Here is a 14,825-nt window from a genome sequence, read left to right on the forward strand (position 1 = left end):
CTTTCAAACATTGCATACAAAAATAACCGCAAATATTGCGCATTTAATCGTTGCAGACGATATGACGTGCAATCAAAGTCACATTAGTAATGTACCGATGCGGAAAAAATGATAATTTTGCAGCTATATTTTTAATCGAACAACACTGGTACTCAGCTGCATCCGGTTAGACTGGAAGCCGACCCCAACATAGTTGTAAAGAGGCTCGAGAGATGATGATATTTTTAGACGAATAATGTAACAACAACAAACACAAGTAGTAAATTATTCCATTCCACTGACCTTCCATACTATGTCCGTAATAACACCGGTTGTTTTTTAATTAAATCAGTAATTACCCATTATAAGTCAATTAAGTCAAGCAATTATGACGTGCTCTTCCGACAAGACCTAGCTCAGTAGTAAGTAGGTCTAATGACATGAAAATATCACTTATTTTTATTAGGTTCTAGGAATAGTTTTTGCAATACTTGAAGAACGCACATGTGGCCCATAAGAAATGTGTGCATTATTTTAAGATATGTCGCGTGGAGTCTGTTTTTGACAGAAAATCAACATAAACTTACATTTTTTTTACTCTTGGTGGTCCGAATGGTGACATTTCCTTCTACAAAATTCAAGTATTACAAATCTGCTTCTATTTTATTTCATAAATGTAATTTGTACCACACTACACAGCTCCGCTAAAACATATAGTGCCACACTAATAAACAGCTAGCTACGTATGTATGTATGTATGTACATTAAACAGTCAACCCTCAAACATTAAACGCTAATGCTAATGTTTAACACTGGATTATTCTGCATATTTTATAAACCGCTCCATTTACACATGAATATTATAATAGTTCAAATGAAAATACAGTATTTTCATGCTAGTGGGAAAATAATGGATTACCTCATAAAATAGTAAAAGTATTATCCACACCCGATCGCTCCGCAAGGTTTCCGGTGGGAATCTAAAAGGAACTAAAGGTAACTTTATGAAAATATAATAATACCTGTATACTGTAAAAGGTATCTTAAAAAACCACACGAAACCCCTTCTTCTCAGAGAGATAACCAACGAACCATGAAAAATATGATGATGATGTCCTCCTAGCCGATTATCGGCTACGGCGGCTGTTCTCATTTAAGGAGATCAGCCAATAGCGCAGGACATATTATAGTGCACAAACACTTGCGCAGACACAGGTGCACTCCCTATTCCTTCACTCTCATAACCCGATGGGACGGCAAATCCGACACGACCGGAGAGAGATCAGGCGCAGGACCGACATTTACGTGCTCTCCGATGCACGGGTGTATCAATCACCAACTTCCAGGCTCCGGGCTGCTTTGTGAAAGTCTTCTAAAACCCACAAAGCGATTTCGGCCCGACTCGGGAATCGAACCCGAGACCTCGTGATCAGCAGCCGCACTTGCGACAGCTAGACCAACGAGGCAGTTATGAAAAATATATATGTCTACTAGCTGGTGCCCGCGACTTCGTCTGCGCAGGTTTAGTATTTCGAACAATATGTTTACAAATTGTAGCCTATGTGTTATTCTGATGTATAAGCTATGTTATTGTAAAGTTTCATTAAAATCCATTCAGTAGTTTTTGCGTGAAAGAGTAACAAACATCCATACATCCATACATCCATACATACAAACTTTCACATTTATAATATAAGTAGGATTAAAAGTATATGTCTATTAAAAGTATATAAAGTATTTTCGTTAGATGAAAATAATTTTCGAAGTAAAAACAAATTATTAAACACTGTGTTTAATTAAATCTAAAAATAATTCTCGAACATTTATTTTAGCACTATCTAGAGGTAGAATAAAATAAACACCAAACGAGCTCAAGCAACAATTCCACTACGTTTTTATTAAATTAAATAAAAACATTCGTTACGGTTTCTTGGTTGTCTCGGCAACTTACTTTTGTTTACATTTCGCGAAAGGACTTGCTAGTGGAGCAAAACTAGCTAGCTCATTTATTTTATTCGTCCCCTTGCGTTGAAGTGAACGTGGGTCCAATGACCTTTGCATTAAAGCGACGTATGTCCACGTCCAAGTTCTACCTAAGTTTCATGACGTAAGCACCAAGTCCACCCAACCATGACTAGTACTGATAAAGTACAAACCATTTAAAGGACGCGCGGCCAAAGACTTTCTAAGAGTAGTTTAATTATACATTTTCGACAGAGAATAGGTTTATTTTTTAAAACTCTTTTCATAATAAATCCTTTTATAGAAGCGTAAAAAAGGTACCTAACTGAAAGATAAATCAATTTTAGAAATGTTGTCGTTTCAAATAAATTTTCTTTTAAGTTGGATTGGAAATGAAAAAACTTTGTAAGTTTTTCGTCGATTCTTTCATTGTTTAAAGATTTCCCTTTATAGATTTTAGTCTAATTAAGGCCGTTTTTACCTTTAAGCAGATATCCAATTGCTTTTTGCAAGTTTAAGAAGGATGAACAAAAATAATAAGATAGGTACAAAATCTAAAAATACGAAGACGGTTTGCGTCACACCATGTTTCATTCCATTTGTTTACCTAAACGTCAATACCATATTCCACTCAACATAATTAAGTAATACTGAACTTAACATCAATAGTCAGAACTTAATGTAACTAAATCAACAGATATTATATATTATCCACAATAATCATCTCAGAACCGTTCTAGTTATACCTGACACTGATTGCTTCTCAAAGGACCAATTTACCTTATGTCAAGGACACGTTTCGAAACACTTGCAAACGTAATAGATAGTTATTCCTTTATTACAAGAAGTAGAATACAAGCAAGGAAAGATAAGCGGAGATGCCGTAATGCCGGTAGGTAAGGAGTCTTCTACTAGGTCAAATTCATACCAAAAATATCAGTTACCTAGCTATAAGTGAACCAAGGAGGCGTTCGGGTTCTTTGAGAGATTTGTCAATGATATTTGGTACAAAAATAGTCGGCTTCAATGAAGGCACATAAGGGCAAAGTAACCTCCTCGTTCCCCGTAAATCCGAATTTTGGCGAGCTACTTTCTTAGCCGATTTTCCGATACGCCACCTCCGCTAGTCTTTTTGTTCTCCATGTTCCTTTATTACAACAAGAACCAGAACTATTCTAATCTTTACGTCCCAATAAACATAAGTACACATGTACTCTAAATGTCAAGGACAGTCCTAACTATCCTTGCTTTATGGTAACCCTAGTGACGTAAAACGAGTGAGATAATTTTTAGTTCCCGATCTAGTGGCGTAATAAAGTCTGTGGTATGATGTAGTAAAAACTAGAAAATAAAAAAATAGTTACTTAACTGTCAACCTACGTAGGTGGTCCCGGTCATATTAGCCTAAAATAAAAACGTGGGGCCCATTAACTATTGCTGTAGTACTTTCTTCTAGAGGTATAATAGGTGTGGATTGCATCGACTTACTATAATCGTAACTGGAGATTTTGACAATCAATAATCAGCCGTAGCGGCTTCACCAGCGAACGCCGAGCTCACGATCTACCAAAGTAAAAGATATGCTTTGCCATAGGTAGGATTTCACAGGGGCCCCACGTTTTTATTTTAGTCTAATATGACCGGGACCACCTACGTAGGTTGACAGTTAAGTAACTATTTTTTTATTTTCTAGTTTTCAGTGCACATAAGATAAAACCGTTTAACTTAAAAGTTTTTTTACCGATTTTTTATTTTCTAGTTTTTAGTATTTAATGAAAATACCTACCGAATATTCCTCATTCTATCTAATTCATTAAGTGCATCATTATTACACGGTCTCTTACCTGACAATTTATTACAATCTAATTCCTCAATACATAGCCCTTCCAGATACTTTTTTTTTAACGACCCCAAAAATTATCACATGACCTCTCCTGCTGTGGGTCAGCAGCGGTGAGGGAGTGCCAGACTCTTGACTAAAAACCGTTTTGTTCCGTCATAGGCCTTTTATGTACCAGGGCCGCGGTAACTCTTTCGAACAATCTCGCAGCCCAGGCAGGCCTTGGCCCTGTTGGGCCCCGCTGGAGTTACTGACAGTTTTCTACTTGTGAAGCCCTTTCATTTGATACCCATATTGCTGGGATTGATAAAAAATTGTTATCAGCCATTTGGTAGCGGCGGCCATCTTAGATTTCAATTTTGCATAGTAAATTGTATTCTACTTGTTGAGACCTTTCATTTGATACCCATGTTGATGGGATTTATAAAACCTACGTTATCCGCCATCTTAGATTTCAATTTTGCATAGTAAATTGTATTCTACTTGTTGAGACCTTTCATTTGATACCCATGTTGATGGGATTTATAAAACCTAAGTTATTCGCCATTTTGTAGAGGCCGCCATCTTGGATTTTAATTTTATATAGAACATTGTATTCTACTGGTTGAGAACTTTCACTTGATACCCATATTGATGGGATTGATAAAACCTACGTTATCCGCCATTTTGTAGCGGCCGCCATCTTGGATTTCAATTTTTTTATAGTATATTGTATTCTGCTTGTTGAGCCCTTTCATTTGATACCCATATTGATGGGATTGATAAAATCTACGTTATCCGCCATTTTGTGCCGGCGGCCATATTGGATTTACAATGTTATTGATATTACTATATTGTATTGTCATCGGAATTAAAGGTGTATACAAAATTTCAGATTAATCGGTTGACAGGAAGAGGGTGAAATTTGAATTACTAAATTTGACCCAAGAATGAATAAATAATAAATAATAAAACAAACGGGGTGAGCTAAATAAAACCGTTTAAAAAACAGACAATGAGGCGACATGTCAAAATAATCTGGACGATTTTCTGATAAAAAAAAGAAACTAAATTGATTTGACTATTTATAGTAAAATTGAGAGTTGCCGGTTTTTTGAATGTTGATACATTAGCAGATGAATGCTTTTACTAAAGCATTTTGTTTAATACTAATTTGGATTTAGGGGCAGTGACCATAATTATTACTTAACTACTTTCATAGAGTGAAGTTCCACGCCTATACAATTGTAGATTGTATTATAGGTACATCCAACTCCATCACTGCTTCTGTCGTGCTCCCAAAATAAAATTTTATTCAAAACACGCAAATAAGTAGGACTTTTATAATAAATTACCCTAAATCCTAATTAATTGAGTAGAAAATTCGCTTAAAAGGTATAAAAAGGACCGGCCCAAGGCATCCATAAATAAAAAGGAACCTACCAACCGTTCATGCATTCGCGCCTACAATGAGAATGGTATTACAAGTCCCTTATTTACATCAACGCAGTGAATTTTACCTTTTTTGCTACTCTGAATGGTCAAAGATTGATCAAAGGACGTGTTTGTGTTGTCTTTCCGCTTTTGTCATTTATTTAAGCATATTTGTAATGTAGAATGATGAGATAAGCTTCCGTGATTAATCGGCAGAAAAAAATGCATCAACCATGACCATCAAACGTCCATCGATCATCACCATTATAAATACTGCAAATACGCTAGAAAGCATTCGACGGTTAAATTCTATTTCGGGTATATTCTTCTATAACGGGTATATTCTTCTTATTATGACACTTGAAGCGGTTTCCTCACGACGTTTATTGAATTAAAACAATCAGCTGTTTCAATAAAAACCCAGTTCATAGAACCTTTACCAAGCCCAAGGTTTTATTTAATCAAAGTTCATGCAAGAATTTTCTCGAGTCTTCAAACTAAACTGTGTACGCTATGCAATACAAACTGAGATGAGAGAAGCCTTACATACAAACATCTTATAAATTAAAGCGATTCCGTCCTTACACTAGAAAAACGAAAGAAAATATGACGACGAGTATTTGCAATGTGATTGCTACAAAAAATGCAAATAATATGAGAGCTGGTTGTGAAGTAAATGTTGTTTTAAAAAGCTCTTGCTAGTTAAATTGGTTGCATGGAATATTTTTATGCGGAAACTTGCAACGTCATACGGAGAACGTCAATGCGTCATATAGGGAACTATGTAGTTGTTCGTGTATCTAGATAAGTTGTAGCGATCGTATATAGAAACCGGTGCAGCAGTGTAGTGTGAGTAATGTATGCAGCGACGATCTTGTCAAGTAACAAGATCTATCGCTTAACAGACTTAAATAAAAACAATGTAAAGGAGCGGTTTCAGTGGTTACTTGATATCTGACAGTTAGTGCCATGTGCAATGTGCAGATTAAGGCTGCTTAAAAATTCTGCTAGGTATCACTATCCGAGACCTGTGAAAATTATAGTGTATCTGGCTGTTTACTACCTGATAGGCTGTCAGAGACTTTATCAGTTACCGGTGAAACTAGTCAAAAATGTTGTTTTTCAACAAAGGGGAAACAAAAAAGGTATTCTATAAATACTTTTTAGTATAGAAATTGTTCAAAAATCGTCAGGTATGTTTATAATTCACGTTAGGTAACTTAACTAACATAGACTGGACAACCACAAACCACTGTAATATAACTCGCGTCTATGAACTACAAGGAACTCAGACTATTGCAATAATAATTCCATTTAGACCAAGGACCTCTTCAAACTTGTTTGAGGAAGCGGGGTCGAGAATATCAAATTCTAGAGTCAGGTAAATTAACAAAGGGGACAGGAAAACTAATATAATTATCTCTTATATAATATTGTTGGAAATACATAATAACATAACATCACGTTTATATTAGGTGAATGTTAAGGTATACATGCATTTAAAGTTCTAAGAAGCTTTTACTGTACTTACTTAAAAACAGTAAATTGCAGTTGTGTAAATTCTGTATTTAAGTTTATCAGAAACAGTAATAAAAATTAATTCGTATTCTTGTTTCTTGGGAATAAAATGATTCATATTTATTTAATTACCTATGTACCTATATATCGAACGCAAAAAAATATTACCTAATATGATTCTGGTTTGTACCTTTATGTATATGCTATGGTGGTAGAATCTAGTGCACCAGGATGTGACGATGTGGTGTGAACTGCTTTTGTATACTGACGTTACAGTTCTAATAGTGAACTGTTAATGAGTCATTTTGTTTTGTCACCATATCGTAAGACAGTAGAGGCTTAAAATATGTTTAAGTTGATTCCCATGTATGCACGTTAAGAATGCATCTACACAACTTCTTATAAACCACTTGACTAACCGATTTTTTATTACTAGTGTTTGTATAGTTTTCATATCGACTACAGACGACTAATGAACTCGCGAGGGGCAATACTAAACTTAGAACTTAGCAAGCGATTCCCACCATACCTAACAATACATCACTGAAATTGCATCACCCATCCTACACAACAATAGTTGGTTCCTTAATGCATAATGTTAACAAACATCAAACATGCAAACTTGTAGAACCACTGGACTCGAGATGGAATCTCTAAATGGCTGATGTAATTAGACTACAACGAAGCAAGAACTATACTTAAATGCTTAGTGTAATGAAGCTTGTTCAGAATGTGCTCTATTCAAGCAGTTTATGAATGTAATAAAAACCTTAGTTGATTAAGGTGCATCTACACGGTGCAAATAGCTCGTGCATGTTGAAGCACATGCGGAGGTTACATGCTTTTTAAAAACGGTCACGGACGTGTCTAGCGACTCGCGCATGTACCAAAGCAAAATACCCATCCTCGTTCTCTTGTCACTTGTCACTTGCTCCAGCTACATACCTACACCGTGTAGACGCTCCCTTACTTACCTACCTTATTCATTTATTTCAGTTACATTGGACTTTCATTTGTTTATACCTAAAAAATGAGTTTTCAATTGCCAGTGGAATTTAAATATTGAATTCAGCGTTCTATTATGGATTATGTGGCCAAAACAAAACAGGAGGTGCAGGTTTTTTCTTAATTTATCGTGACATTTTGATTTGAAAAATAAAAATTTTAGTTACTGTTTAAAATTTTCCTCAAGTGTATTTTGAATTTTGGGTTTTTTGGAATTTTATATGTCAACATTAATGTCTACCTAACCGTCTTATTTTATATTTAGTATGTATTTAAAAATGCTTTGTTTAATTTAGACCTGAAACTTAATTAAAATTGTCTTCAAAATATTGCAAAATAAAGTAAAAAATACGAGTGTAATAACACCTACATTGAATTGAATTCGCTGCACGAATTTTGCCTCATACATTGTAGTTATCATTTAAGCATTTAAGGGATATTAAGATCTTAGCAAGCATCTGTTTTATGACTGAGCTTTGTAAGTAAAATGTGCATCTTCGTCAATGAATATGGACCACCACTTGGTTTAAATGAAATCTGAAAACATTAATTACAAATTATGTTCTCTATTGTTTTCTTTAATTAATTTATCAATTTTATTTAATGGCAACTTTTTAATAAACAGCACTACGTTTTAACACAATAATATTAAAAAATTCAATAGTACGAACTATTGAAATTCCCTTGAATACCATTATTTTAATTGATGTTGCATAACATATTCCACATATTTTGTGACAAATACATTGATTGCTGCTGAATTATGTAGCTCACATTTTTTTTTGTGATGGATCACGTTAAAAAGTTCTTTAGATAATCCCAAAGAACATATATTTACAAAGACAGAATAATATATGGAAGTTTTTATCACAGATGATACTTCCATTCAGCTCTTTCCGCAAGCACTAAAGAAGCTTAGTGCCGTAGCTTAATGCCGTTAATCTATCTAAAACAAAAAAAAGCATCATGATCATGAAGAAAATACAATTTCTAAAACCTATTTAATTTCACTTGATTTTTAACTGAAAACATGAATTCGTAATTGCACTCGAGCCAACTGGAGCGCTAATAGCGGGTATATCATGGTATTTAATCTATCACAAATATTTTGTTCCGAATACCCAATTGAAATAGATTTGCCGGTCTAAACACGCATGATGTTGAATTCAAACGAATGCGTTTGAAACGAGTTCAAATATTTCATTTGTCATAGAGCAATTTTGTATTGTACTTTTTATGAAGAATATTTTACACTGTATATATTTTTTAGTAGGTATAGCATTCAATCAGAATGTAAAACGTTTATGTAGATTTGTTATATGTATATATCATCCTAGATTCCATAATGGTACTTTCGAGAAATGACCGGAAGGTTACAGTAACCTTATTTTAAATTCCAACCACTTAATCAAATATTGGTTACTTCAAAAGCTTTACATGAATTGCTTTTGAAGTAACCAAGCTTTACAAGCTTTATTTTTGTCAGCCATTAATTTTTACTATCTAGCCAGAGGTTTACAGTTAGATATCGCTTCTGTCCATAAAATCACTATCATTGAGTATTTGATAGGTACTATGAACTACGCCTAAACCAAATAAATAAAACTACTGAATGTGACGTGAACATTCATTGACAAATATTTACCACGATAAAATAATCATCGTTCCAAAATAGCGAAAAACGTTCACTTTACATATATTGAATCAAAGCAAAATAAACTAAATAAACAGAAATGTAAGTATAAAACATAAAAACAACTCAATTGACGTACGAAGCCACGAGGGGCACTTATCCTTCCACATGAGACCGAAAACCCAAAGAGCTATTAACTTTTAATAAAACATATTTTTTATGTTGCAAATAAAATGACGAAAAGTTTCCATTCAGTGTTTACATTCAAGCTATTTTTATCAGCTCTAAAATGAGATTATTTTGAGGAGCAATAAACATTAAAGAACCTCTGTAATTTCGTTGGGGTTTTCACAGTTTTGGGCACTGTGTATTTTATTTAAGGATTATTTTCGTTGATAGTTAATTAACGGTGATGGAAAATATTGGAGAAATATTTTTGAGCTTCGAACCACTATCGAAAAGATAGACGTAGTCGAACTAAGAAATGTTTGAAAGAAAATAACTGATTTATTGTTATTCTTTGCTGACTTCTTATTTCACCAATTATTTTAGGCTTATAGTAGCCTGGATATAGCTAGAAATGCTTACGGTCCTCCGTAACACGAAGTCAAAGTCAAAATCATTTACTATTTGTATAACATAGGTATTAACGAAGCCGGTTTTTGCAAATCTACTGATTAGCTAGAGCCACGAACATAGAATACAGCGTATCTAAATAGGTTTTTAGAGGTAAAACTCTCATTGCATTTCTGTAAGTGCAAAAAACCGTGCAGTGTGCCAGCTCGTGATCATTTCCTTGCTGAATCTAAGTGCTGGAAGTACTTTAGCAGATTTCTATCGGCAGCTATTCTCGCTCAAGTAAATTAGATAGCTACTTTGCTCTTTTTAAGTCTGTCTAATTTTAGTAAGAGTTACTTAGATTGAAAAGTTTAGTTTTAAGATTTTTGGGATTAGATACATATAGATTAAATTAGCTACTGTATATTGTAATGTTAACTCTAGAACAATTATAGTAATTCGGAAATTCTAAATAGCACACCATTCCTGATTACCTTGAATTATGTGTGAACAAAATTAAACTGTAAGCGTAAAATAATATTGCAGGAATAATACAATAATTAAATACAAATAAATCTATGACTAAGTGAAATTTTAAATCAACATAGCTGTGAATAGCTTTTAAAATGAATTTAAAATTGCTTGCTATTTAATTGGTAATTTCACAATGTAACAAAACTGCTAATTAATTGGCTAAATATACGCTACAATGTTGTATTTTGTCCTCATTTAGAGATTTGCCCTAAAATAATCATTAGTATATTAACCCGATCATTTGTATATACTTTTAAATAAAATTGTAATTATCTGACAGCCGTTCGTGTTTTAATATGGAACGGTCTGATTTTATTAAAAATTATAAAATAAATTGTTTGAATTTTAATTTGCTTAAAAGGGTTAAGCTTATCATGATAAGATACCTTGTTCCTCAAATTAAATGTTAAAAACGACCAAATACCGTTTAACTTTGAAGCAATTTCGTAATCTGCACTTTGTACTTAATATAGAAACTTAAAATGGTGGTGATTTCGCTACAATTAATTTACAATAATGAGTGAGCTTCGTGAGAATTAAGGTCTACCAGGTCCATGATGTGCCACAAGGCTGGTAAGATTTGATACCTGTAAATTCATTTCTATTAGAATTTCCTAAAGTACTTACTTGTGAATAAATATACTGCAAATTTGATACGGTTTAAAACTCAGAATTATAAAAACAACACCCCTAAATTCCAACAACCTTTTAATGACGAAAAATAAGAGACAAAAACATTGAGCAATAATTCCTTTGCAGGTAAAACATGTTGTAACAACTCAGTACTAGTTAGTACTAGGTTTTACTGTTCATTTTTTATGCCCTATCAGCAACGGGCTCTGTAAATGTAAAGTACGTTAATTTCCTTTGTGTAATTTAGTATTTAAGGGAAGCTTATCTACCGTGGAACGAATAGTGTTGTCGGCTTTCTCATTTTCCCGTGACGTCAGTTCGTAAACTGTTGACAATAGGTTTGCTGTGTGCTGGGAATTCCAGTTATTACGCTCGCGTATGTAGGTAAAGTAAACTTTTTCTTGTTATAATGAGATCGTGAAGCCGGTACTGTGAACAATTTTTAATGATGAAAAGTAATTAAATAAAACAACAACTATATAGGTGCTCATTGAGGGTGACCGATGTTCTGTAGTGGATGGCTATACAATGTCTTAGTAGGTATTGTAGAGATGTAGTATTTAGTTAGATACTCTTTGGTGTTTTATATTCAATTCCTGGCCGGACAATGATATAAATAGAAATAGAATAAGGTTTTGATATTGAAGTGTGTCACTTCACCCCCGAGTCAGAAAATAAACCAAAGTTAAAGTTCCTTTTAATGTTTCAATTGAATATCCTGAAGATCCCCGGTCCCTAGCGCGCCACGCGCTACAGTATCATATAGGTATCACTTCACCAATGGAGATGAGGTAAGTATGTACCTTTTACAAAATTGGCAGAAAATCAATTTTATAAGTATCTAGTCAGGCCCCTACCTACTTTGTTTGCGCGAAAAAAATGTAACAAAATCTTTTCTATATGTACCTAGGTAAAGTGTTTACTAACACAGATATGCTTTCCACACAAGAGCTGTTCCCGAAGATATAGTTTCACCACAATAGGCGAAGAGATTGGATTCTATAGAAATAAAGTTGTGTGCTTTACAGCTCCCTACAGTATTACATTTGACGCTCTTTATTTAGGTCTTGAGAGAAAAACAGTGTGTGTATTTCATACTTTAAGCACTGATTTATAATGTACTAGCAGTTTCGTTTCTTAGTGGAAAATACCTTTGTGATTTTACCTCTTCAGTTGTAGAAGAGATATTTTTAAATTAAGGATGTGTTGCACCACGGACGTATTTATAGCTTCGACAAGGGGTCCACGAGGTAAAAAAACAGAAATCAGCCCAAACTGTACCTATGTATAGTTAAGTAACTGAATGCGTGAGCCTGTAGTAAGTAAGCAAATCAAAGACGGAGGCATGAACCTATATATAATGTAGCTCAAACATAGATACATGACTTTGTGATGGTCGGCAAAGAGAACATAAGAGAGCATATAAGAGAGATCATAAGAGGAGTACAAAAGAGAGTACAGAGAGTAAATAAGAGAGTATATAAGAGAGTACATAAGAGAGTGCATAAGAGAGTACCTAAGAGAGTACCCTGGACACCCCTGGACCGTCCATGAGTTGCACCATTTACACAACCAGCCGTGTGCTTGCCACAAATAGGCAATTTGACAACTGAAAGTGGTTATAGCTATATAGTGTTACAAGTCCAAGGGTCTAAGAAGTATTTAATTTTATAAATTTTACTTTAATTGAGTTAGGAATGGCAGACAGATTATTTTCAGGAGAAGATAATAAATTTTCCAAAGAATGATGCCAAAGAATTTTATGTTTAGGAAGGCTAATGACCAAGTAGGTATTATCTTGTGTTCATTACTTTAACCTTTTTTAACCCCCGACGCAAAAACGACGGGGTGTTATAAGTTTGACGTCTGTGTGTGTGTGTGTGTGTGTGTGTGTGTGTGTATGTGGCATCGTAGCTCCCAAACGGATGATCCGATTGTAATGCGGTTTTTTTTGTTTAAAAGGTATGTCAGTCGGGAGTGTTCTTAGCTATATTTGGTGGAAATCGGTTCAGGTCTTCAAGGTCATCAGCTCGTTTGCTAGATGTGATAGGAATGTTACACGCTCAGTTTACTTGCAAGTATATGTGGGATCTGAAATTTGAAACACTAATGTCTTTTGGAACCACTGAGCTGGTCTGCTGTTAGGGCACGAAGGTAGGAGACGTAACCCTGAACTGCCTTTTAGTAAACCCATCGAGTTTGGGCTCGTTGAATTTGTTTTGACGAGTTCTCTTCATGTTCCTGATTGACGAGAACCTGATGCTGGAAATGGGATGTGGCGGATGAAACCCTGGAATTCCGGAATGAAACGGATAAACCGATTTATATTTTTGCTGAAAATCTAGAATGTCCAAAGGTTAATCTTTATTGTTTCTCAATCTGTGCAATTCTCCCAGAGCCAGTTTGTCATGAGGATTGTTAAACAGCTTCCTTTGGCCGAGACCTAGAGATACCCATCTTAAGATAAAATAAATTAAATGAAAGAAGGAAAAATTAAGGAGCTCCTTTAAAAAGCATGAAATAAAATTAAATTATAAATTTAAAAGTACGCAAAATTATGACAAAGGTTTAAACCCTATAAAAGCAAAAATAACTTTTAACACTACGTAAACTAAATTTTGACGTGTCGGGGGACCGCTTTTTACCTTCATAAATACTTACATAAATCAAATGATACCTACCTAATTACAACATTCGTTTAAAAAAAAATACATAGGTATCTAAAGTAATGAATTAGAGCGGTCCCCCGACACGACAAAATTTAGTTTACGTAGTGTTAAAAGTTATTTTTTGCTTTTTATAGGGTTTAGCGTTTTTAACCTTTTGTCATAATTATTGCGTACTTTTTTGGGTCGGGGGTTTTTGGTAAAATGCTTCCATAATATTGAATAGGTCATATCAAAAGAGTTTTTGTTCTGTTGTTCGGTAAGGATTATGGAGCTATAAAAAGATTCCTAAACGACCATTAATGCGAACGCAACAATGATTTTTCTAACAATTAGTGTATTTTAAGTAAGCTTTAATTCATATGCCCAAACATTTTTAATGTTTCTTCAGTATTTTAGAACAGTTTATTATGAAGCTACCCTTTGCATTCAGTCGCGAAAGATTCATAAAAGCCTTTTGTTAAAAAGAGGTTTTCAGGAATATTTTTGGGTAAAAACCTTAGGGTGAGTGACCGGAGGGAGAGACTTATTTTTGCGGGTTTTAACAACTGTCACTCAAATTCGGTCATTAACCTTACATTTGACAAAATTTTGTTAGAATTTGTAAAAAGACATAATAAACTTATATTGAATTAGGTAATTAACCAATACTGAATTAACATATTTATAGCCTGACTCACAACAATACATACCATTTCAAGTTTTTTTCTATCCATTAATTGCATGCAATGGTTACTATTATTGTCAAATAATTGTGAACGTAATGAATGAATTGTAGTGAATATTTAATTCAATATTATAGTTATTACAATATAATATGACATAGTGATTAGATAGAGATACTCAAAAGGGTACAATAGTGCTTATTCCTACTACTACTCACTTTCTTTTGTTGATTTGTGCGTTATAATATGTACGTACTTATAGATATACCTAGTTAGATATGGATAGTAAAGTATTATATTCATTAGACTAATAGGGTTCAAAAATATGCAAGCTTAGGTTTAAAACGATCAATCATTCATGAAAATATAAAATAAACCTAAGTGATTGATCGAAATATTGTACCTACCTATGTATGTCA

This window comes from Helicoverpa armigera, chromosome 7 (genome assembly GCF_030705265.1).
Source record: "Helicoverpa armigera isolate CAAS_96S chromosome 7, ASM3070526v1, whole genome shotgun sequence".
NCBI lineage: Eukaryota > Metazoa > Arthropoda > Insecta > Lepidoptera > Noctuidae > Helicoverpa > Helicoverpa armigera.